Raw genomic sequence first — 24,706 nt, 5'->3', positions numbered from 1 at the left:
CATTTCTCCCAGGGGCCTTGATTTCTTTTGGTAGAGAACACAGTCTGGGCTCTAGGGCTAAATTACTTTTGTCAACTGTCAACCTTCTCCTCGGGGACTATAGCCCGCTCTCCTGCTCGTAGCCAGTGTGAAGTTCTTGCTGGGAATCAACAGATCGATAGTCACCCATTGTGGAGTTCTGCCTCACTCTGGTAAGGATTCATCTCTGAGAATCTGGTGTTCTATCCCCTGGTTTTGACACTTTTGCTTCAATCACCCTGAATTTGGCTAGTGCTATGTATGCTGTGCCTTGGACTGCCAAGCTATCCTCACTGGGGCCAACATCCCAGGCTAGAATAGTTGCCCCAGCCCATGCCTAATACCCGGTAAGCAAGATTCTATCTGGGCTCAGCTTAACTTCTGCCCCTGTGGGCCTTGTGTTCCACCTGTTCCCAGCATTCCATTCATCTGAAACTCTCCCTTTCCTCATCAAAATCTCACCGGGTCTTTAAAGATTTACTGCTGCTTCTTGGGTGCTGAAGAACCAGCTCAGGTGTTCCTGTTTCAGTCTGAGAACCTATAGGTCTGTCTCATGAGGTGAGTGTCAACTGGGCTGGGATTAGGCAGAGTGGGGGCGGGGGTTAGAGGGTGCTGTTGGCACAGCACATACCTGGCTGACTTATTTTCAACTTTTTCTTTACTCTTGTAATCCGTGCATTTCAGCACCTTCTGAGTGGCGTTTGGTAGGTTATCCTGTTGATTTTCAGCCAGGGAGTCGGATGTTCCGGCTCTGTACCATTGGCAAAGGGATTTGAGGATAGGTAATGGGCTACAGTTTTGTTAAATGGGACAGTATGAGGAGATGGCCTTGTAAAGAAGCTGGGCAGTGGGGCCCATTTGAATGGTTGGTTCTTGGCTCCCATACTGGCAGATCCTTGACAGGTATTTTGAATGGTTCCAAATCTAACAGATCGCTTGTACTTAACTTCAGAGGAAAGTCAATTAGTTATCCTCAAGGTTGACTGTGTACCTTGAATGCAGGTTGTGAATCTCTGGAGGTTCTGTGTATAAGGTTTACTCATTCTGTTATTTTAGTTTCGCTTGTTTACATGGAGACCGTAAATGTTGAAGAGAAGCAGACATTAGGATTGAGAAACCCAGGAGCCTTGTTCCCTCCCATCCCCTACTTGGGTTCTGCAACGGGACCCATTGGTGAGTAGTAAGGAGCTAGGCTCAAAATGAAGTAAGCCCAGATCTAGCTCTGCTTCGTGCTTGCTCCAGTCCTCAGTCAAATTTACTTCAAGCAACTCAGAGTAGCATGTGGAGTGGTCATTCAGGACTGCAGTAACTTGCACTTCATTATATCCGGTGGGAGACTCAGTAATTTATAGCCTATCATTTCTGGAGTCTGGAGATGGCTTTGCTGAAGCAGATTCTATTACATTAGAAGAGAACCTATCTGGCTGCGTCTAAGACCCGAAGCTTTTAGATGCTAAGTAAGGAGGCCATATGAAGGGAACAGAATGACTCTGGAGCTCAATCCCCCACCTGAGAAAGAAGTAATAACATTCTGGGTTGGCCTCTTCATTTCCTTTTGATTCTGAGTCATAAATTCCCTCCCTACTTCCCAGATGAACAATTTGGGAGCCTGTATTACCTAGAAAGACTCTGTTCTCGCACCCATCAGATTGCATTAGGTGAAAACTCCTTGGCCTTAATGAATGTTGAAGGATTTCAAAGGGCTAATGGAAATTCTTCTAGAAGTAACAATTTCCATTCTATTGCTAAGACAGTTCTGCAGAAATTCCCCAAACGTCTTGGGTTATTTTATAAAGTAAAACAGCCAGCATTGGGTTTTCTTTGCTAATAGATGACAGAGAGAATGTGGACATTTGGAATTCATGGAGACTCCCTGAGTTGCATTTTAGCTCAGGTGTTATGTCACCTTTCCTAACCCTTTTACCAGAGCTGCTCACAGGAAAACAGCATAGATAGATTTGCTTTACTTCTCTCTTTGCCTCCTCCTACCATTCTTTTAGAAAACGGTGGGTGGCTGCCTGCCAGGTAGAATCTGGATGACAAAATCCAAGACTAGATTCAGAATTGTAAGCATAACCCCTGCCCAGGTTGCTTACAAAGAAAGAAAAGGAAGAGTTTTGTACAACATCTTGTTTCATTGGCTTTAAATATGGTATTTATTGAGTTATCACATTTTAACTTAGCCTTGTACTAGTTGCTGTGCCCCTTTTGATTGATCGATTTCATTCTACATTTATGGAGCGCCTGCAGAGTTCCTGGCACTCTGATGGGGCACCTGAAATGAAAAGATGAACAAGACATGGTCCTTGCCACCTGGAGCTCACGGTCTAATGGGAAAGCATCAGAAGGTACAAGAAGAGCCATAGTAGTCTTGCCACATACTTTACATGTGTATCCTAAAGCCAGTTGGGAACCATGGGATTATTTTAAGCAGGGGAGTGACATGATTCAGTTTATATTTTAGAAAGATCACTAGTGGCAGTGAGGATAAAGTGATTTTGAGGGGGTGAGGCTGGAGGCAATAACAGTTCAGACAATAGATGTTTATCGAGCCCCTGCTTAGTCCTGGGTGTAGTCCTAGGTGCTGGGAACCTAGGGGTGAACAAATCAGACAGTCTCTGCCCTCAGGGAGCCTATATTCTAGTGGTGGTGTGAGGTCGTGTAGACAGACAATATGAATGATATTTTTCAGATGGTGATAAGTAATTCGAAGAAAATAAATAGAAAATAAATAAATGGAAGCTAGAATGAGCATCAGGGTAGGTGCTGACCTATTGGGGTAGTTAGTGAGAACCTCTCTGAGGAGGTGACATTGGAGCTGAGGCAGCTACAGGAAGATGTGGGGAAGAGTGGTCCTGATGGGATGAACAGCAAGGGCAGGGACCCTGAGATGGGAACATATTGGCACAGTGTTTGAGGGCCATAAGGAAGGTCTGGGGGGCTGGAGCATAGAAGGAAGGGCAAGTGGTACTGAGGTGAGGTTGGAGGGCCTTGTGGGCCATGGGAAGGAATTCAGATTCATTCCAGTGGAGTGAGAAGCACTACAATTAATTAAGTCAGAGATTGGCAAACTATGGCCCATGGGTCAAATCTGGCCTGCTGCCTGTTTTCATAAATAAAGCATATTGGAACACAATCACGGCCATTGGTTTACAAATTGCCTATGGCTGTTTTTACATTACAAGAGCAGAGCTGAGTAGTTGTGACAGAGAACATATGGCCCAGAAGCCTTAAATATTTACTAACTGGCCCTTTATAGAAAAAGTTTGCTGACCTCTGAATTAAATGATCTATTTAAAGTTTTGAGAAGGCACTCTGGGTGCTATGTAGAGAATGAATGGTAGGAGAAATAGTATATCTGAATAGGTCAGATAAGAAATTACTAGATGTTGAACACCAGAAGGCCGAGGTCATTCTGCTTTTATTCTGTTTAAAAGCACATAGCTGTTATCTATCGTCCCTAAATATTGTTGAATGAATGATGAGGTACAGATTAAGGCAGTGACAGTGCAAATATAAAGGAAGCAAGGCTTTGAGAGATATTTAGGAGGTTAAAAAATCAGTAGAGCTCCTTGCTGATGAGTGGATAGACGTAGGGGCAAGGCAGAAGGAGTGTAGGATACCCTTCAGCTTTCTGGGTTAGGTATCTTGGTGCATGGCACTGCCATTAACTGAGGCAGGGAGAGTGGATAGAAAGGGCATATGTTGCCAGGGAGAAGGACATGGGGCACCCAGGACGTCCAGGTAATGATGTCCAAAAGATAGTTGAAAGAGGTCTGGAGCTCAGTGGCATGAGACTCGACTGGTGGTGACAGGTATGTTGGAGTCATTAGCTAATGCAGGCTCTCCCAAGAAGAGGAGGGCAGAACTAGAGCTCAGGGCATTTATTTCCTCTACAGACTTGGATCTAGAGAGGAGGCAAAGCTACAGTAGCTGTCTGGACGGTTTGCATCTGTTAGCCTGGTCGTCTCGTGACTACAGGATATGTTTTCTGTGGAGACTGGCAGGCTCCCATGAGGGCTTGCCTAACTCACTCTCCTGGATGCCAACCTCTTTCCCTTAAGTGGGGTGACTGGGGCAGCTCTGGGGACTCTTCCTTCCCAGACTCCCTGCTAACACGGGAACATCTGTGGCCTTTTAACTCTGCGGTTGATTTGTGTCTTCATTTATCTTGTTGAGGATCTGGATAGGTAGGAAGGTCTTAGCTGGCCTAGGAGTTTTGTTAAAGCAAGAACTCTCTGACACCAGGGTTGGGCAATCGCTTGAATTTTATTCATTTTGGTGCCAATCCTCTTAATCCACAAAGCTAGATAAACCCCTGACGTGCCCCTCTATTTCTCCCTTCTTCTTGTTTGGGGCAGGGAAACCACAGAAGTGATTTATAAAAAAGCACTTGTATTGAAAGTGGCCTTAAGATAGTTGTAATCCTAGACTTGGATGTAAATCTCCCCTCTTCACAAAAGTCCATTATGAAAACTCAAGAATAAAATCACAATTGTGAAAAGAGGAAGGCCACTCTCTACCCGGTGCTACCCACAACCCCGTTTTTAGCATAGTGTCACGTTTCTGTTGTTTTTGCACATTTTAGAAGGCTGAGTTAACCCAGTCTTAAGTATAATGTTCAAATTTTTATGGGCCCTCATGTTTTATCGGTTTCTCCTTCCCTAAGGAGACAGTCAAGTAATATTACTCCTCTCACCTAAATTATTACCGCCCTGAGGTTAGTGACTCCAAGCAGGCCCAGGTAAGAAGTCTGAAGCCTGGTTATTTGACCCCAAAGCGGAGGCAATAGAGCTTTCTAACCCTTACTGCCGAATTAATAGGTAGTAAATATAAATTAAAGACATGGAAAGTTATTTTTAAATGTATATGTTGAGAAAAATCACTTCCATCTCAGCTCTGGTCCACCCAAAAGACCCCCCTGCCCCTTATTACATGCCACTCAGTAGTTTCTTATATATCAGTATAGTATTTCTTTATGTAAATACAAACAAATAGGAGTATATATCCTTATTTCCCTCCTATTCTTTTGTACAAAAGGCAACAAGTTATTATTTTATTTTATTGTTCTTTGTTGTCATGGAATTTTTTTAATTGAAGTATAGTTGATTTACAACGTTGTGTTAATTTCTGCTGTACAGCAAGGTGACTCAGTTATATATATATATATATATATATATACATTCTTTTTCATATTCTTTTCCATTATGGTTTATCCCAGGACATTGAATATAGTTCCCTGTGCTATACAGTAGGACCTTGTTGTCCATACATTCTATATGTAATAGTTTGCATTTACTAACCCCAAACTCCCATTCCATCCCTCCCCTCACCTTGGCAACCACAAGTCTGTTCTCTATGTCTGTGTGTCTGTTTCTACTTCGTAGATAGGTTCATCTGTGTCATATTTTAGATTCCACGTATGAGTGATACCATATGGTATTTGTCTTTCTCTTTCTGACTTACTTCACTTAGTATGATAATCTCTAGTTGCATCCATGTTGCTGCAAATGGCATTATTTCATTCTTTTTAATGGCTGAGTAATATTCCATTTATATATGTACCACATCTTCTTTATCCATTCATCTGTCCAAGGACATTTAGGCTGTTTCCATGCCCTGACTACTGTGAATAGTGCTGCTATGAACATAAGGGTGCATGTATCTTTTTGAATTATAGTTTTGTCCAGATAGATGCCTAAGGGTGGGATTGCTGGATCATATAGTAATTCTATTTTTAGTTTTCTGAAGAACCTCCATACTGTTTTCCATAGTGGCTGCATCAGTTTACATTCCCACCAACAGTAGGGGGGTTCCTTTTTCTCCAAACCTTCTCCAACATTTGTTATTTGTAGATTTTTTCATGACGAAGGCAGCATGTTTTATAATCCGTTCTGTAACTTGCTTTCTGCCCTTAACGGTATGTCTCAGGGATCTTTCCATGTTGGTACAGAAGGAGCTTCCTCATTCTTTTCTCAGAGCTGCATAGTATTCCACTGTGTGGATGGCCACCTCCTAGTTGACTGAACCAGTCCCTTAGAAATGGACGCTTGCATTGTTTCCAGTGTGTGCTGTTACAGGCACTACCTCAGTGAACAAAGGCAGCCTTTTAAAGGATTACACAGTACTGCATGTGCTACTTAAAATGAGATTTTTATTTCTCATTCTTAGAACACCGGTTGGTTTTATTGGTTGATAAATTCCCAATTACTAGTATTCGTGAATGAGACATTGATGATGGGACCGACATCCCTTCCTAACCCTAAAATCATTAGTATGACTGCTCCATGGAGGCATACTGCTTTATCTCAGGTTTATTTTAATAATAAAACCTTGGGAAATTTTAATAATGAAACCTACTTAAGGCCTTTTGCTCAAGAAGTCTGAATCACTGATCAGTGCAATTACTGCTGTGGCGGTAGAGCAATTTAACAGGATAATAGCGAATAAGATAAATTACTCTTCGGATTGTTAATGGATTGATACGCAGAAGTATGCAAGGGAAGATGGGGTGGGGGAGGAGCACTTTCTGAATTTCAGTGCATTGCTTTACAAAATAGGGAACTGGGCCATTGTAACCATTACTACTTGGGATGAGTCATTCCGTACCAACCTCTGGGGCTCTGTGGTGGGTAGAGCATCCTGTTTATTATAGACAACAAATTGAGTTAATTCTCTTGTTTGTGTGCCTCTGTGGAGTTTCTAGGTGACTTGCTAATTATCTTATTTGCAATATTCCCCTTTCTGCTAAGGAATTAGTATCTTTGGTGTGAAAATAAGGAGGCAGACCCATTTTACAAATAACTGCTGGCCAGGGGAATAACAGTTTCTGCCAGGTGAGTGGTTAAAAAAAGGCAGACTGGAAAAATAACTGTGGGACGGTAAGTGTTCGGCTCTTATTTACAAGGCTAACATAGTCTGCCTGTGTGTTGGGTGTGGGGGAGGGGACGGATCAGTTAAGAAGTAAGTACAGTGCTTGCTTTGTGTGTCCCTCAATTTGTGTTTAGGGGAGAAGAGTGGGGATTTGGGTCACATGGGGGAGAGGGGCTTTCAGAGGAACCAAAGGAAGCAAATCCAGGAGACTTGGCTGCAGTTCCACCCTTATGGACATTCCTTGGCACCTGGTCACATTGTGGAGGCCTTAACATCTTTGGGGTATTGATCTTGTACCTTCATTCTCAGTACAAAACACTTAACACCCATTATCTGGTTCGTGCCCACCAAAGCCCTTGGAGTAGGAGACAGCAGAAGAACGAGGCCTTTTCTTTCTCAGTGGTTCATCAGCGTCAACACACCTTAAAGTGCCATTGGATTTGAAGTAGTGTTGTGTTAATATTAAAGCAAACTAAACTGTCTTGGAATGTAGAAAGTCCTTTTGGAAAAAGGAGCAGGGGTAGAGCTGAGAGAACCAGACAGGTAAGGATGCTCCTCTGAGCTGGAGAAGGGCTGAGCCCAGGGAAGGTGCCTCAGAGACAGTCTGGTCAGAGAATTTTGTGTTCAAATCCTAGTATGCCCTTTGGCTAAATTATATAACCTTTGATTTATAATTATTTTCATGTACAAAATAAGGAGAATGATATCTACTGTGCAGAACTTTAAAAAAACGATTAAATGAGATAATAGATACAAGTAGGCTCTAATAGGTGGGGGCTGCTACTAGTATTAGCAGAGAGTCTTCTAAAGGGGCTCTTTTATAGATTTGGAGAGAAGGAAGGTACTTTCTCTTGCATGAGGAGACTTCTGGCAGTAAATCAAGAGGGCTGCCTTTAAGACTGGGAAACATATTGACAGTTGGGAGGAAGGTGTTAGTTACCATGGCAACTTGGGAATTCATTTGGAGAGAGAGTTGTGACTGGAGGTTATCTCACTGTGAGAGTCTGACTGGTGGAGATAAAAAAAGGCCCGTCTAGCAGGAATGAAATCACGCTTTATATTGGCAGGAAATACCAAAAGACGAGCTCTAGGGAAAGTTCTGTACGTGGGTCAGAACGTTGTGTGGGCCTTCCGCGGTAATGGGGTAGGGGGTATCTTTGTGGGTTTAAATGCTGCTGCCAGTTTACTGCTTTTGTTCACAGGTATTACTTGGATTAAAAAAAAAAAAATCTATGAATGGGATTTAAGTGAGGTTTGTTTTTTTTTTTTGTCATCTGAAAACATGACATCAAATTGTTACACCTTTTCCTGCTGTTGGTTATCAGTCCCCAAGAAGGGGGAACTTTCAGTTACAAAGAGCATGAGTACCGAGTGCATCTTAATCATTTAGTTTGTTCCTGAGGTAAATGACGTGATGAATACAGGTATTTCCTCTTGATTGAGCAATTAAGACATATTTTCTTTTTATAAAGACTTTTCCGGTAATATCAGTCGGTAACTGATTGTGAAAAGCTTTTTGATATGATGTATGTAATGTCCATTGTTAGTTTGATTCTTTAGTACATCTGTTACCTTCTTCTATTTGCAACCTTGCCCAGACACAGAGGAATGGACCCAATGAACCCCCTTACAACAGCATGAGTCTAGATGTGCTATTTAATTCTCCATAGGCTTCCAGTGCTCATATCCACTTTTCTTTTTCCCTTTGAAGTTAGATGTGGCCGTGTGACTTGCTTTGGCCAGCAAATGTGGCCATACATGGTATTTCTGAGCAGAAGTAATTGTCAGTATGAGACAAAGCAGTGTTCTTTTTTCCTGCCTCAGTGATATGAAAATTTGTGACCAGGTAGAGCCTCTGTCAGTCTGGGTCCTTGAACTACAGCAATGGACACATTCTCCCCTTTTAATTCATGTTGAACACACAATATAACCAAGAAACGAGCTTTTGTTGTGTCAAGCCACTGAGATTTGGGGGATGTTTATTGTTACACAGCAGAACCCAGCCCATCACCACTGCTTCAGTATTTACTTAACGTGTATTTTTTGAGTATTTGCTACAGGCTGGGCACTATTAGGTTGGGATATAACAGTGAACAAGACAGACAAACCTCTTCCTTCATGGAGCTTACATTCTATGAGGGAAACAGACAATAAATAAGTAAACAAATGAATAATTACAAGTTGAAATAGATGCTATGAAAGAAAATAAATGAGGTCATGTGATAGACAAGTCTCCAGAGAGCAAAGATGTCATGAGAAGGAAATGGGAACCACCCCCACCCCCCACCCCCCGCCAGAGCTCTTGTTAATGTTCTTTAATAGTTCCTGATATTCTTAAGACTCTGGGTGCTTCCAGAGTAGTTTCAATTGCCATGGAAAAAAAATAACACTAAAAGTAAGAGAGAAATTTGTCGTATTACTAGGTAGCATTGTGACAAAATTAAATAGCTAGTATATTCCAAAATAAAATGACAGCCAAGAGTGATATCAGTTTGCTTTTCATCTTTGAAAACTCATTAGTATCCCACTGGGTTTACTGGGAGATGAAATCTGAGTTTTGTTTATGTGTTGTGTTAAGTCTCTCGCGGAGAGCACCCATTTTCAGCAGTCAGACTGTCCCGCTGTGACATCTGGTTGCTTGGTGGACACTGGTCCAGTTTAGTAGTGTTAACCTGGCTCTTATCCTGAGGAGAAGTAGAACAGAGATGGATGCATATTCCTTATATCTTACCTAATACAATTTTGAAAGAAAATAGGATGATGAAATATTTCCTTAAAATTTCCATAAATGTCCCCAGTGAAAGTTTTGAGACTGGTTATAGTTTTTCTGAAAGAAGCATAGTGATAGCGCTCAGGTCTGGTTGTTGAGGGACATTGGTTCCATTGCCACCTGACAGCGGTTTATTTTCTGTGACCATAGGACTGGAAGAAATCTCTTGGTACAAGAGTGGGCAACACCTATTCTGCTTTGGTGTGAAGAAGTGAGAAAAGTGGTGCTTGGGTGTTGTAATGGGGAAGGAGAGCTTTGTCTGCTTTTCTTTTCTCTCTTTTCTTTGGGACAAACCAAAGCAATCAGAATGGAGGAAGGTCAGGAGAGCAGGCATGTTTAAATGACAGCTAAAAGAAGAACGATTCATTAAACAACTGGGCATTAGGTGAGTATGGACTGCTGAATTCTATGAGCTAATTCAGAAAAATGCTTTTGCAATCTCAATGCAAAGGAATCCAGAGGGTTGTGCATGGTGACGTTTGCCCTTCATCAGTCAAACTAGTCTTATGATCATCCTCAGAGGTAGACTGAGAATCTTTAAGCTGGACCCCAGACCTTTTTTTTTTCCATCTTGAATATTTCAGTCATCTCACATTGGCATATGCTCTGAAAATCCCATCTGGGTGAAACTTCAGGGAAATAGAAAAAAATGGATAAAAGTAAGAACTACCCTGCATCCTTGCAAATATATGGGTATGTTGATGCAGTGTAAATTTCTGTGCCAGGACACATGCCAACAATTTAATGATGTGTATAGCAAAGCCCTTTGTTAGCCCCATTCAGAAATCCTAAAATGAGTTGCAAGGCTGAAAGTATTGAAGCCTAAGGCCAAAAACAACTATCATGTTACCTAGGGTCTCATGAATAATTCAGCTGAGTTTAATGCTTTTTCCATGGTGAAAATAAAGCTGAAATATTTGACATAATGTAGGCAAATTATACCCCCTTTTGGTGGGGGCATTGGTTATGAGGAATGTGAGGAAGGGTGGGGAAGATTAAGGAATCTTTTCATATTTCTTTTAACTAAATATATAGAATCTCTCAACAGTCCATCTCTAAATAAGTAAATATATAAAAATTCAAGCTGGAAGTTTAAAGATGTTTCCTTTGAATGCATATTGATAGCTGAAGTTTTGGGTTGGGCTTGAGAAACACTCCAAAAATTGCCCCGAAAGTCATAGAAGGGTGGTCAGAGAAATACCAAAAAGGAAGGAATGTCTGATATTCCTGGTGATACACAAGCCAAGGAGTGTTGGTCTGTTTTAGGAAAATGATAATAAAATAATAGTCCTTGGGCATGAACAAAAAGAGCTTAGAGATGTTTTTGAAAGTTGTGTGCAAATTGAATTACTGTAAATCAAATAATAATTTAAAGGTATTAGGAAAACATTATAACAAGACCTGATAGACGATTGGAATTATTTTTCATAAAGTGAACATATTTCCTTCTCTCCAACCTAATTTTTAAATCTAGGATTTAATATGTTGCTTTAACTTAACTGGGACCTTTGCTACCTAGGGGATAAAGCTCTGGACATTCTGTATCTTCAGACTCTGGTTCTTATCTCCTAAATAGGTAAATTCCCCTAATTTTTTCTACTTTTCTCCTAATAAGACACTTAAGTTAATAGACTCTAAGAATGTTCAAGCTGGAAGGAACTTAGAGATCATCTAGTTCAAGTCACTCATTTGACAGAAACTGAGGCCTGGAGAGGTTATGTGACTTGCCCATAGTCTCCTGTTACAAAAGAGAAGGTGACTTATTATGAATAGGGCAAAAAGAACCCAAAGGAAGAAAATTCTTATATATGAAAGAATATTTGGAAAGAGAAATAGACCTGGCTGGTGTGGCACATTTCTTTCATGCTCCATGCTTTTTATTGCTTGAAATATGATGTGATGCCAGGAAATTCAGTTGCCATTTTGTGATACAAAGTGCCATGCTAATTCACTAAAGAATAACAAATGGAGCCCTGAATCCCTGACGACATCATTAAGTTACTCACCAGTTCTGCACTTCCAGCCTCCAGGCTTCTTCATTGGAGCGCTTCTGCATATCATGGACAAGGTAATTCCACATAGAACAACAAATAGGACAGAATTTTAAAAATCTGTTTGAAGTCATGGAGAGCCAACAAAGCAGTAAGACATTATGGGGTCAAGATCCTGGAGAAGAGGAAAACTCAGAGTGGCCCTGGAGCAACTTTTCTTCTAGGGACATCTGGAAGATGCAGCTGAGAGGCTGGAAACCTAACAGAAATTTTACTTCTCGGGCTAGGAGTAAAAAATTGTATTCAGGGGCTTCCCTGGTGGCGCAGTGGTTGAGAGTCCGCCTGCCGATGCAGGGGACACGGGTTTGTGCCCTGGTCGGGGAAGATCCCACATGCCGCGGAGCAACTAGGCCCATGAGCCATGGCCACTGAGCCTGCGTGTCTGGAGCCTGTGCTCCACAACGGGAGAGGCCACAACAGTGAGAGGCCTACGTACCGGAAAAAAAAAAAAAAAAAAAAAAAATTGTATTCAGGACCTGCCAAGGAGAGTGGGCTCTAGTAAATATCTTGAGCTTTGGGTTGATACTCTGAAGGGCTGAATTTTAGAATTAAGCATGAACTAGAAATTGACTAGCCCTCCCAGGGACTGAGGCCCAGCTTCATACCCTCTAACTGCGTAATTGGATTAAGGATCTTGACTGGATGGCTGTGCCTTAAATTATTTCTATAATTTTTTCATATAAAATATTCAGTAGACAATAAAAAACAAGCAGATATATAAGGTAATTTGAAAATATGATTTGAAAGCAAGAGAAATAACAGACGATAGAAACATTCACAGAGGATCCAAATAATGGAGCTATCAGACATGGATTAAAAAATAGCTTTGCAGGGCTTCCCTGGTGGAGCCGTGGTTGAGAGTCCGCCTGCCAATGCAGGGGACACGGGTTTGTTCCCCGGTCTGGGAGGATCCCACATGCCGCGGAGCGGCTGGGCCCGTGGGCCATGGCCGCTGAGCCTGCGCATGCGGAGCCTGTACTCTGCAACGGGAGAGGCCACAACAGTGAGAGGCCCGCGTACTGCAAAGAAAAACAAAAAAACAAAACAAAAAAAATCTTTGCAAAATATGTTTAAGAGTTAAGAAAAATATTTGATGATTTTGACAGAGATCTGAAAGCTATAAACAGAATAAAATGACAAATATCAAACTAAAAAATGTAATAAATGAAAGTAAGAATGTATTGAATGGGTCTCATGTAGTTGAAAAAAGAATTAGTAAACTAGTGATATACTAGAAGAAAATAGCCAAAGGAAGCATGGAGACCAAAATTCTCATTTTAATATAAAAAAGACACTAGAGGTATAGGGAGCCACATGTGGAAAACATCTAACATACTAGTAATTGGAGGCCCAGAAGGAGAGGCAGAGAGACCAGGATAAAAGCAATATTTAAAGGGATAATGTTGAGTCGTTCTCCAAAACTACAAAATATTCAAACTATACATTCAAGGGGCTTCCCTGATGGCGCAGTATTTGAGAGTCTGCCTGCCGATGCAGGGGACATGGGTTCGTGCCCCGGTCCGGGAGGATCCCACATGCTGCGGAGCGGCTGGGCCCATGAGCCATGGCTGCTGAGCCTGCGCATCCGGAGCCTGTGCTCCGCAGCTGGAGAGGCCACAGCAGTGAGAGGCCCGCGTACCGCAAAAACAAACAAAACAAACAAAAAAACCTATACATTCAAGAAGCTCTTTGAAGCATGCAGAATAAATTAAGAAAAGCACACTTTGGGCACATCATGGTAAAACTGCCTAAGAAACAAAGACAAAAAGAAAATCTTAAGAGCAACCAAAGGAAAAAAAAGACCTATTCAATGGATACTCAATAGGACTGACAGCTGAACTTTCAATTGGGGAAAGAAAAAAATAGGAAGCCAGAAAAAAATGGATTAATATCTTCAAAGTGTTCACGGAATATAGTTAAAGATAGACAAAAGCAAAGGTAGAGATAAGAACAGAATAATAATAGAATAATGTGTGTAAATAATGCATATATTCTGACAAATAGAAACAAACCAAATAAAAATGAGGAGAAGAAGAGAAGGGACGTAGAAGACATTACTATTGTCACAGAGTTAATAGGTAGGAGTCCAAGGATTCATTAAAGCTGAAAAGCAAATAGTAGGAGACTAAGTAAGGAGAAAAGGGGGCTATGGACACTACAAAAAGTATTAGTATAAAGATAACCACTAGAACAAAAATACCTACCCTCCCAAATAGGAAAAAAAGACTATAAAATGAATATAGCATAGTAGAAACAGTAAAAATGGTGTAAAACAATATAAACACAATAAATTTGTGTTGTATTCACACAGAGGAATACTACTGCAGTTATTGATAAGAATATATGAAGTAGAAGTACCTGTAACAACATGGATAAATCTCATAGTCATGCTGTTGAACAAAAGAGGCAGAAAACAAGAGTACATGGTATATGATTCCATTAAAAAATTTTTATTCCATTTTTATTTCAGAGTTATTGACATATAATTGACATGAAAAATTGTAAGATACTTAAAGTCTATATTATGGTGATTTGATACAAGTTTACATGGTGACCATCCCCCCCACCCCCCATCTAGTTAATTAACACATTCATCATCTCACATCTTTATCCTTTTTGGAAGCCAGTGGGGGGATGAGAACATTTCAGTTCTACTCTCTTAGCAAATTTCGATTATACAATTTATACAATATAGTGACATAAATGATTACTCTCACCATAGATTCATTCTGCCTGTTTTTAAATGTCATATAACATATAATGTTACATATGTAATATGTTATGTGGAATATGAACTTCATATATGATATGTGAAGTTTCTATATATGTAATATATTATGTATGTGCAATATATAATATAAAAATAATATATGAAGCTTAAGAGCAGGCAGAAGAAATCTATGGTGATAGTGATCAGGATCTTGGTCCTCCTTTGGGGAGGGTAATGACTAGAAAGCTATGCAAAAGAGGTTGTGGAGCCCTAGGGCACTCTTTTTCCATCTGAGTGTGAGTTGTGTGGTTTTGTTCCCTTTGTGGAAATTCTTTAAGCTGGATACTTGAGTTGTGTCCTTTCCTATATGTATGTTACATTTTAATAAAAGGCCTACATTTGAAAATATAAACTGTTTATAAATAAAAGACAAAGTGTAGGGTCAAGTCTCATGCAATATTGAACTTAGTCACTGGAGAGAATGATTTTAAATTCCAATTTATATGAACACTGTCTCTAGGCTATTGAAGCCATTTCCTTTTCCTTATGATGTGTCAAGGTTGCTCCCTAGATTTATTTTTGCCATATCCAAATTAAAAATAGAATCTAGAAAAACAGGATAGAGAATTCAGAAGCAGATCTAAATACACACAGGCATTTAGCATCGATTAAATGTGGAATTTCATATTGGTGGGATGGGAGAGAGGAATGGATTTTTCAATAACTGTTTTTGAGACAACCGGGTAGCCATTTAGAAAAAAATTTTTATTGGGTCCCTATCTTCTTTATATGAAAGTAAATTTTAGATGGACTAAAAATATACATGGAAAAAAAGAAACCATAAAAATACTAAAAGAAAACATGGGAGAATACTTTTTAAAACCATGGACTATAATCTAAGCATGATTCAGAAAATTCAGAAGCTATTTGAGAAAAGATTGATAAATTAAAAAAATATATAAAGTCAAAAGAATAAACTGGGAAGAATATTTGCAGCCCATGACAAAGGGCTAATTTCTTTTATAGATAAAGTGCTCACAGTCAACAAAATGTGAAAAGAGGTCAGAATCCAAAAGAAAAAATGAGCAAAGATACTACCAAATGTGAAATAGATAGCTAGTGGGAAGCAGCTGCATAGCACAGGGAGATCAGCTCGGTGCTTTGTGACCACCTAGAGGGGTGGGATAGGGAGGGTGGGAGGGAGATGCAAGAGGGAGGAGATATGGGGACATATGTATATGTATAGCTGATTCACTTTGTTATAAAGCAGAAACTAACACACCATTGTAAAGCAACTAATTATACTCCAATAAAAAAAAAAAAAAGAACATGAACTGTTCCTTCAAACAAACAAAAAGCCACAAAGACGTTGCAACATACAATGCAGGAAAAGATGCCCAGATCTCACTCATAATAGGGAAATACAAATTAAATTATAGCTACAACACGTAATCATTTTTCACATATTAGAAAAAAAAATTGCTAATACATTGTGTTCTCAGGGTACAAGGTAGCAGTCACTTATACTCTGTTGGTTGGGTGGTATCTGAAAGAATTTAAAATACGTATATCCTTTGACATAGCAATTCCCTTCTTAGACTTTATTCTATAGATATTCTCATATCTGCATTTAAAATGACATTGTTTATGGTGGCAAAAACTTGGAAACAATGACAAGGATCATCAAAAGGGGACTAGTTGAATAAATAAAAGCACAACCATCCAGTTGAGTGCTAATGTGAAAAATCTCCAGGATATACTGTTAAATGAAAAAAACTTGGTAGAGAGTCAAGGGGGAGGGGAATATACACAGATGTTTGTATACACATAGAATATATCTGGAAGGATATACAAGAAAATATTAACAGTGTTTCTTTAGAGGTATAGAATTTTAAAGCAGGGTCAGGGATAGGAGGGAAACATCTCATTGTTTACTGTTTTGCACTGTTTCTACTGTTGGAAAGTGTTTCCCCAGGTGATTGTTATACCCCTTTAGGAAAACATAAGACAAAACAAAACAAAACAAGACAAAACTGCTTCTACTGTCCACAGTAATTCTTAGCAAAGATGCTGTTTGCATTTTGGGTGTATCTCTGTCCCTTTGGACTAAATGCCAGTAGCACTTCTCCAATCATTGTGGTGACCAAAAAATGCCCCTGTAGATTTGTGAGCACCCAGGGTGTGGGGTGGGGGGGACTGCTGTTTGAGTTAAGAATCTAACTTCTCTTCAGGGTTTCTCAGTTCCCAGGTTCTGCTACACTAGCAGGGTCTTACCATGGGCAGCTGTAGACCTTTGCCTGGAGAGGAACCTAAATAAACTTCCCTTCTATAATTCTGGGTTTTTAGCCAGTAATGGTAGACATTGACCAGGGTCAGTGACTGGTTAGCGAGCTCTAACTAGGCAGCGTTGCACCTTTGCTGGGGAGAGACATAGCCCTCAGGCTTTGGTAAAAATGGCCAAGAGTTCAGGAAGGAGGATTTTGGTTCCCTTCTCTTAAAAGGCATGGAGGATTGGTTGTATCCTCATAGGATTGGTCCATTTTTCTGGGGTGCGCTTTTTAGCTTTTTTTTTGTAATGACAAAATCCTCCTGTACTATTCTCTGCCAGCAGAGTTTTCTGAGATGGAAGGCAACAAATGTTTCTGTTGGAAATTGGCATCTGTCTCTCCCCTCACTGTGGTGTGCGCTTCCTCCAAGCCTGGGCCCGTGTAGCACTGAATTAACATCAGAAGCCTCTCTCAGTAGTCTCGTGAGGAAGAACCCATCAGGCCCTAGTGTTCCTGGAGGCCACGAGGAGAGCAGAGATGGAGGGGGAGCTGAGGGCTCTCTACCGCCGGGGCGGGGCGGGGGGGTGTTCCTGACTTGTCTGCTTGGCAGTGGCCAAGAGCTGTTTCTGACCCTCCTGAAACAGGAGGCAAGCTTTTGAGACATTAGAGAAACGCTAAGCCTTTAGGAGTCTTTAGTCTAGCAGGGTCTTACAACGTGACACACCCAGGGGTAAAAACATCAAGGTAGAAATCTGTCTTCTTAGAACATACCCAGAAATAGTGATTCTCTATTTTGAGTCTTTTCTTGGGCAGCACACTAACCAGGTGCCTTCTGTTACAAATTCAGTTTTTTCTAAATATGCACACAATAAACCATAGGAAATTCCCACCCTTTTCCAACCCCTTAGCTTTGCTCCTCTTTTAAAAAAACTGGATTTTCTCTCTCTCTCAGCCTCCCATCTCCTGCTTCCCGCCCCCCATGCCCCCCCCCCACCCCCAGGGACTGTCTCAGAGCATTCTGGATAGTGCTTATACTGATTTTCCAGAACATTTTAAGTGACATTTATTCCTCTTTTCTAATTAGGAGAGCAACATGTTTATCATAGACAATTTGGAAAATACAGGAGAGCAAGATAAAGAAAATAATAATCAAGAGAGACTTTTAACCTTTTCTTTTAAACTGTCATTTTCTCTCCATCTTTGAAGACACAGACTCCTTTGCTCCACTTTTTGCATCTCTGAGGGTGTCGGATTTGGCACACAGAGGGTCAGAGACTTGTAACCCTGCGCTATAAGGGTACCCGAAAACAGCAGGCGGCCCTAGCTTGGCTTTAAAGCCTTGCAGAATGGGAGAAGGCAGTGCATCTCTGGAGGACGTTTGGCTTTGGTCACCTGCCAAAGAGGGTGGTTTCTGGGAGGAAGGACAGGAGCGGTGTGTACTAGCCTCTGCAGGAGTTTTTCCTCCCTATACCTGGTCAGCTTTTGCTCTTGGACAGGGGAAGAAGATATCTGGGGATGTGTGTTTTCTACCAAAATTCGAGCTCTGTCACCTTGGCTTTCCTCTGTGTTCTTGCGTTTTGAGGGTGGAACCTCTTTGTTGTGAAATACAGATTGTTCATGCTGTTGAATTTTTCAGCGAAGAATTGGGACCCAGAGAATCCTTTTGCCTGAAGGCTTTGGACTTGTGCTTGTTCCTGGCGGATAATGACAGTAGGAATAAGTGGCAGAGAGGGCTGATATCACTTCAGTTGCAGACTGACCCAGACCCTGGAGCAGCCCCTATTGAGGAGAGCAATGTGAAAGCTCAAAAGAGACTGTCCTTGTTTTGATGACCCTCAGAGTTCAGGCTTCTGGGGAGACTTTTCATTTTCACAAAAACCCTTCTGAAGTTGAGAGATGAGAATTTATGAGCTGTTCCAATTGATGGCGTTTTTTGTGATATCAGATATGTGTTTCTATGAAGACAATTGGAGGTCGGGCTTGGGAAGGTAGACATCATGTGGCAGGGAGCTTTGCAGAATTCCCTTGCTCCCAGTTTCTATGATTTTTTTCCCCCACCCTTTTACCCAGTCAATTCTGATACCCCAGTATCTTTTCCTTTATCCCAGATCAAGAGGTACTTTTATTCCTTATTCTCTCTGAAAATTCTGTAGTTTTCAGAACAGGATAGAGGAAAAGAGAGAGAAACAGGCTTATAAATGACTCTGGAAGTTTAAAAAAAATCTCGGTGAATGACTGCCCTTGAAGATTGTAAGAATATGATGTAAAGATTCTTTCTACCACCCTTCTTGCCAGACGACTCATCAAGAAACATGTATGTGTTCCTCGTCGTTGCTGGCAACCCCCTGAGTTCTCCCTGCTTCTGCCTTGCCTACTTGACTTTCTTCTTTGTCCACTCTGGGGATGGGGGTGGCAAGTAGGTACAGAGAAACCGTTAAGAGTGACCTGGAGGTAGGTGCAAGTTGTTTCTTGTCTATCCCTAACCAAGGGCCTCTACTAGGTTTGCCCAAAAGTCCCCTCCTGGAGCCTGAATAGGAGCCTGCTGTGCCGTAGACTGATCAGGGCTCTGACCCATAATTTTTTGTCTTCTCCACAGAGCATAGTAAGAGCTCAATAAAGAGTTGTTACATGGAAGTGGTTTGAATTAAATAGGATTTGTATGTAATTTTATATTCAGTCTGTTCCTAGTCTGAGTTACTTTTCAAAAATTATATATTGCTGCTCTGAAGATTGTCATTTCCTGAATTTTCCTTTCTTTGTTTCTTTTCACCCACTTGCTTCCATTGTTCCAAATTTAGGCATACTGGAAGTGAGACTAGGTGGGTGTGAAAATAACTTTGTTCAGTCAGGGGAAGGTAGGGGAGATGGATTACTAAAACCATCAAAATCTTTTGTTTAAGTTTTAGGATCAGAAAGTGGAAACTGTGGTAGAGCAGAAAGGACCAAAGTGACAGTAATACCTTGCTTTGCTTTAAATCCCAGTTTGCCTTAGAGCATCCATCTGCAGCGTGGTGGTGGCAGGCCTTCCAGAGTCCTTGGGTTTAATGCCCACAGAGAACAGCTCCTGTGGGGTGGGGCAGTCTTCCCCGGACCTTGTACACCTACCGCAGCCCTTTTCTCCTCCCTTTTTAGCATTTGGCCCTGGGTTTCCCAGGTCCATTCCCCACACCCCTCACTCCATGAAAGTGAGGTAAATAAAGCCATTAGCTTTCTGTCCGCCCTGCTTTTCACCACTTTGCCAAGGCAGCAGCAAGTGCAATCCCAGTCCCTTTCAACCCCTTCTATGTGGGTGTTAGACTGAGTGTTTAACTTCTCCTTCTTTATGAAAATGCACATTAGCTATTCAGAGACTTAATCTCCTAATGATTTGTGTATGTTGGTAGAAAGGAAATGCCATCATCCCTGGCTGGTACACTCAGATGTTCCTTTTGGTACACTGATGGCAGGATTTCAAAAGTGAAGGACCATTTAATTTAATTTTGCACATGGCAGGAGGTACTGCAGGAAGCTTGGTTACAATATGCCCCCTTCAGGGAGAGTGGCTTCAGTAAATTCAGGTTGCCTGAGGGGCTTAGATGTGAGGAATCTAACCCTCTGCCTTCTTTCTCCCCCTCCTTCATCATAAAATGTGTTTTTCTTTGGTGGAGGGGGGGGGCGGTGGGGAAAAGGGAGAGTAAAGAAAATTGCCTGGGTTGAAAAGCCAGTGACTGATGTGAGATTGCCTTTTGCAGTGATGCTGCTCTAGGCATATGGATTATGACCAGCTACAGATTAACCTCTTCCCTCTGTAATTGTTTTATGGCCTCATCCTTCTGAAATTGCCCCCTTGTGGCCTGAAATCCTTTCTGGGGTTTTCCTTAGGCTGGGGACTGTGCTTGCTGGTGGGAAATACATCTACCCATCTCCTCCTCAGTGACACGGAGGAGGAGACCAATGGGGAAGATTCTTTGAACTTTCCTTATTTTATTTTTAGGCTGGTAACTTCCCACAGAGAAGCAGGCTCAGGATCCTGAATTGTTACTGCACAGCGGCTGGATATTTGCTGCTGAGTTCTGTTAAATTTCAGGATTGGAAATCTAGGCTGCTGGCTTTTAAGCCCGCCCCCCAAATGTTCACATATCACCCTTGGGGCCAGTAGACACACCCAAAGTCTTGGTGGTTTTCAGTCTGGCCTCTTCATAAATCATTCTAGAGGGAGCTATAGGCATTCAGAGACTTGACAAAAACATCTTCCTAAAACTTCTGTTTGTTCCTTCTCTGGTTAAAGGTAAATAGAAATGGCTCATGGATAAGTTGTGAACTTTTAAAAGTTTCTGATTTCCTGTAAACCTCTTTCCTTTCTTGGCTCTTTTCTCCTTTTGTGGTGGCTGTCATTCTCACCTGCAGAAAAGTATTATTCTGTAAAAACAGAGGAGGATCTGATAGTATTAATTTTATACTGTTGGTTTGACCATTATCCTTTAGTGTAAATGAACATTTGTATTTCAGTCATTCATCTCCATCTGTGAATAGAAAGCCCTGTTCTTGTGTTAGCCATCACCAAGTAGGTGAAGAAAGAGCTATATTCTATACTATACATTTATTCATCCCTTTATTTACTCACTCATCTATTCATTCGACAGTTATTTTGTTGATCGTCTGTCAGGTACCTGATACTACTCTAGGTGCGTGGTTTATATCAGTTAATAAAACGAAGATCTCTGTGAGTTAACATTCCAGTGGGGCAAGATGGAGATAAATAATAAACATGATGGATATGTAAATTACTTAGTATTTAGAAGGTCAAAAGTACAGTAAAGAGGATCAGGGTAGTGAGGTCTGGTTGCATTTTAAAACAGGGAGTGGCAAGCCTTTAGGTGAGGCCTTATAAAGTAGGTCACATTTTAAAAAAAATATTATTATTTATTTATTTATTTTATTTTTGGCTGTGTTGGGTCTTCGTTTCTGTGCGAGGGCTTTCTCCAGTTGCAGCGAGCGGGGGCCACTCCTCATCACGGTGCGCGGGCCTCTCACTATCGTGGCCTCTCTTGTTGTGGAGCACAGGCTCCAGACGCGCAGGCTCAGTGGTTGTGGTTCACGGGTCCAGTCGCTCCGCGGCATATGTGGGATCCCCCCAGACCAGGGCTCGAACCTGTGTCCTCTGCATCGGCAGGCAGATTCTCAACCACTGCGCCACCAGGGAAGCCCAAGTAGGTCACATTTGTGCTAAGATTTGTGCAAAGATTTGGAGGAGGGGAGGGTGTCAGTGGATACTAGGGGAAGGAAGAGCATTCCAGGCAGGGGAAACAGCCAATGCAAAGGCCCTGGGGCAGGGTCAGAGGCCCAAGTGTGCTTGGTGTATTTGAGGAATAGCATGGCTAAAGCAGAGTGGTTTGGTGGGATGGGGAGGAGTAGGAGATGAGGTCTGAGAGGAGCGGCTATAGGGTCTATAGGGGAAGATGATGTTTGATCATGTCATGCCATGTAGGCCATTGGCTTTTACTCTGTAATTATGTATATATCTCTATCTATACGTCTATATACATAAGTACATCACACTAGGTACCATCGGATCTTATAGTTTTGTATCTCTCCCATCTTCTTAACTCCGTAAGGTCTGTCTTTAGGAACTGGGGGTGGGAGGGAGGTTGATTATGAGGGAGAATGTAGAGAAACTTATACCAAAGCCTTACTAGAGACCTGAACCTGGGCTTTTTGAGACTTGGTCCTTTGGTAAGGTTCCTCCCATCCACCCTTCCCTGGCACACAGAACAGGAAGTCCATATATTTTTCTTAACCCAGCGTCTCCCCTTCTTCTGCTTAAGAACTCTTCTGCTTCAAGAATGATTTTTGGCATATTTGGCATAAATATGCTTCAGAGAGCATCCTGAAACATTTTTCTATGCCACCAACACAATACTTTCTAATTCTGGAAAGGAACTTTCCAATAACGTTTAAGTGAAGAAATAGACGTGAAAGCCCTTTGAAACTCGAACTCCAGGAAGAGATGGTCAGGCTGCATCACTAGAGAGCCTGCATTACCCACCTTCATACCCAGAAAACCACAGCCAGAGCAATACTCTTGGACAGGAGTTCTCTCCTGGTTGGATATTGGGCATATCTGGATCCAGTCCAGCCCTGACTTTTTTTTTATCAGTACCTAGTCCCTGTGTTTCTTTGTGCTAAGAAGTCCGGTGGTGGCATAGTTTTCCACGAGGGGATGTGGAATGGTTTGTTCTAGATGAGAATTTCATCTTGTGTACCTGATTTTCTATTTGTTTTGTTTTCAAGAGCTGTTGTGTTACTGCCTAAAGTCTCCAAACGTATTTTGAAAACACTGACAAAAGCCCTGTCTGCAGACTAGTGTTTTCTGACTGCAGAAAAATTGACTTTGCCAAGCAGGTCATGAAACCAATTTTATCACCCACTCACCAGGTTTTTTTTTTATTTTTTTGGCTGCATTGGGTCTTTGTTGCTGCACGCGGGCTTTCTCTAGTTGCGGCGAGTGGGGGCTACTCTTCTTTGGGGTGCACGGGCTTCTCATTGCGGTGTCTTCTCTTGTTGCGGAGCACAGGCTCTAGGCACCCGGGCTTCAGTAGTTGCGGTGTGTGAGCTCAGTAGTTGTGGCTTGTGGGCTCTAGAGTGCAGGCTCAGTAGTTGTGGCTCATGGGCTTAGTTGCTCCGCAGCCTGTGGGTTCTTCCCGGACCAGGGATTGAACCTGTGTCCCCTGCCTTGGCAGGTGGATTCTTAACCACTGCGCCACTAGGGAAGTCTCTCACCAGCTTTTTGAAAATGTAAATGGCATAGTAGTAAAAAAAAGGATAGAAAATATCAAAGTGCATTGGATGTAAAAAGGATAAATATTGCATCAGTTTTTTTTAGGGGTGTGTGTGTGTGTGTGTGTGTGTGTGTGTGTGTGTGTATGTGTATACTGGGGCACAGCGTAACATGTATTGCTCATTATGGGTCACGGTCAAAACAGTTAAAACACTATCTTAGCCTGTCCAAATGTTGTATTTGCTTATTATGGGACTGGTGAGGATAGAAGAGAAGTGAATGCCTTGGAAGGTTCTAGCTCTGTGAGATAAATGTAGAAGTTGGAATGACAGTTTTTAGTTAGAAAAACAACCCGGATTGGGTTTGTTACCCTTCTATGACGGTAGAAGTTATTGTGCTAGAACATAATGCTGTTCAGGTCAACAGGAACTAAGCTGGCTGTTTCTGTCTGCACAAAGAGTTGTGCAATTTCCAGCGGGAACTCCCTCTGGAAATGGAGAGGGAAGGGGAAGGAAGAGTGGAGAAAGAGGCAATTAGGCAGAAATCTTCATTGTGAGTCTAGCTAACCCAGGATCTGCACGTAGTTAACGCTGAGGCTTTGTTGGAATCTGCCAAAGATACACTGTGGAAGACACGGAAAGCACAACTCATTTCTATTTATTTCGGCTCAGCATTTATGCCAGCCTCGCACTAGGTGCTGGGATGTAACAGTGAATAAGACATGGTCTTGGGTTTCTGGCGCTCCTAGCCTGGCAGGGAAAACAGATATAAATTGCTTACTACTGTACATTGTGCTGAGTGTCGTAATAGAAAGTGTGTATAAACTGGTCTTGTGAATTAGAGGAACTGTGCTCTCAGCCTTTCATTCTGAGAAATGTGCCACTTAATAAAAAAGAACTAAAATAGGGTTTTCTGTTTTTTGTTTTCTAAAAGTTGGGGAAGTTACTCTATTGGAAAGGAAAATGAAATTTCTAAGCACATTGGGTTCATCTAGTCAGGCTACTGTGTTATTTCATGTCATTTACTCTAAATGTATTTTAATGTCTTAAAAAATATTTTTAAAAACATTTTTTGGCATAATCCCTGCCCAGAAAGTCTGGAGACACATAAAATAATGTAAAACGATTTTCTAGAATGTCCTTGAAAAATCCCGACAAAACAATAGGAACTTGAGCGCGTTTCTGATGCAACCCACAGCACGGTGCTTTTACTTTCTCTTTGATCTTTAAAGTCAGTAATAACTTTTGGGGACATGTAAAG

The 24,706-nt window shown here is 41.5% G+C and overlaps 1 protein-coding gene across 9 annotated transcripts in view; it reads left to right on the top strand.

Annotated features, from left to right (window-relative positions):
• Positions 1–24,706, top strand: part of SRGAP2 (SLIT-ROBO Rho GTPase activating protein 2) — a 242,007-nt gene that overhangs the window by 48,141 nt on the left and 169,160 nt on the right. Inside the window, exon 1 of one of the 9 annotated variants that reach the window (XM_024750915.1) lies at positions 6,711–6,854. The exons of the other annotated variants lie outside the window; for them this stretch is intronic. The gene's annotated coding sequence lies outside the window, so the exon portion shown is untranslated. Of the gene's footprint in view, positions 1–6,710; positions 6,855–24,706 lie in introns of those variants that run through there. 9 annotated transcript variants of the gene reach the window in all.

This window comes from Neophocaena asiaeorientalis, unplaced genomic scaffold (genome assembly GCF_003031525.2).
Source record: "Neophocaena asiaeorientalis asiaeorientalis breed wild unplaced genomic scaffold, Neophocaena_asiaeorientalis_V1.1 scaffold67, whole genome shotgun sequence".
In the NCBI taxonomy this organism is placed as follows: Eukaryota; Metazoa; Chordata; class Mammalia; order Artiodactyla; family Phocoenidae; genus Neophocaena; species Neophocaena asiaeorientalis.
The sequence above is the reverse complement of the archived record's forward strand: the minus strand, read 5'-3'. Positions and strand labels throughout refer to the sequence as shown.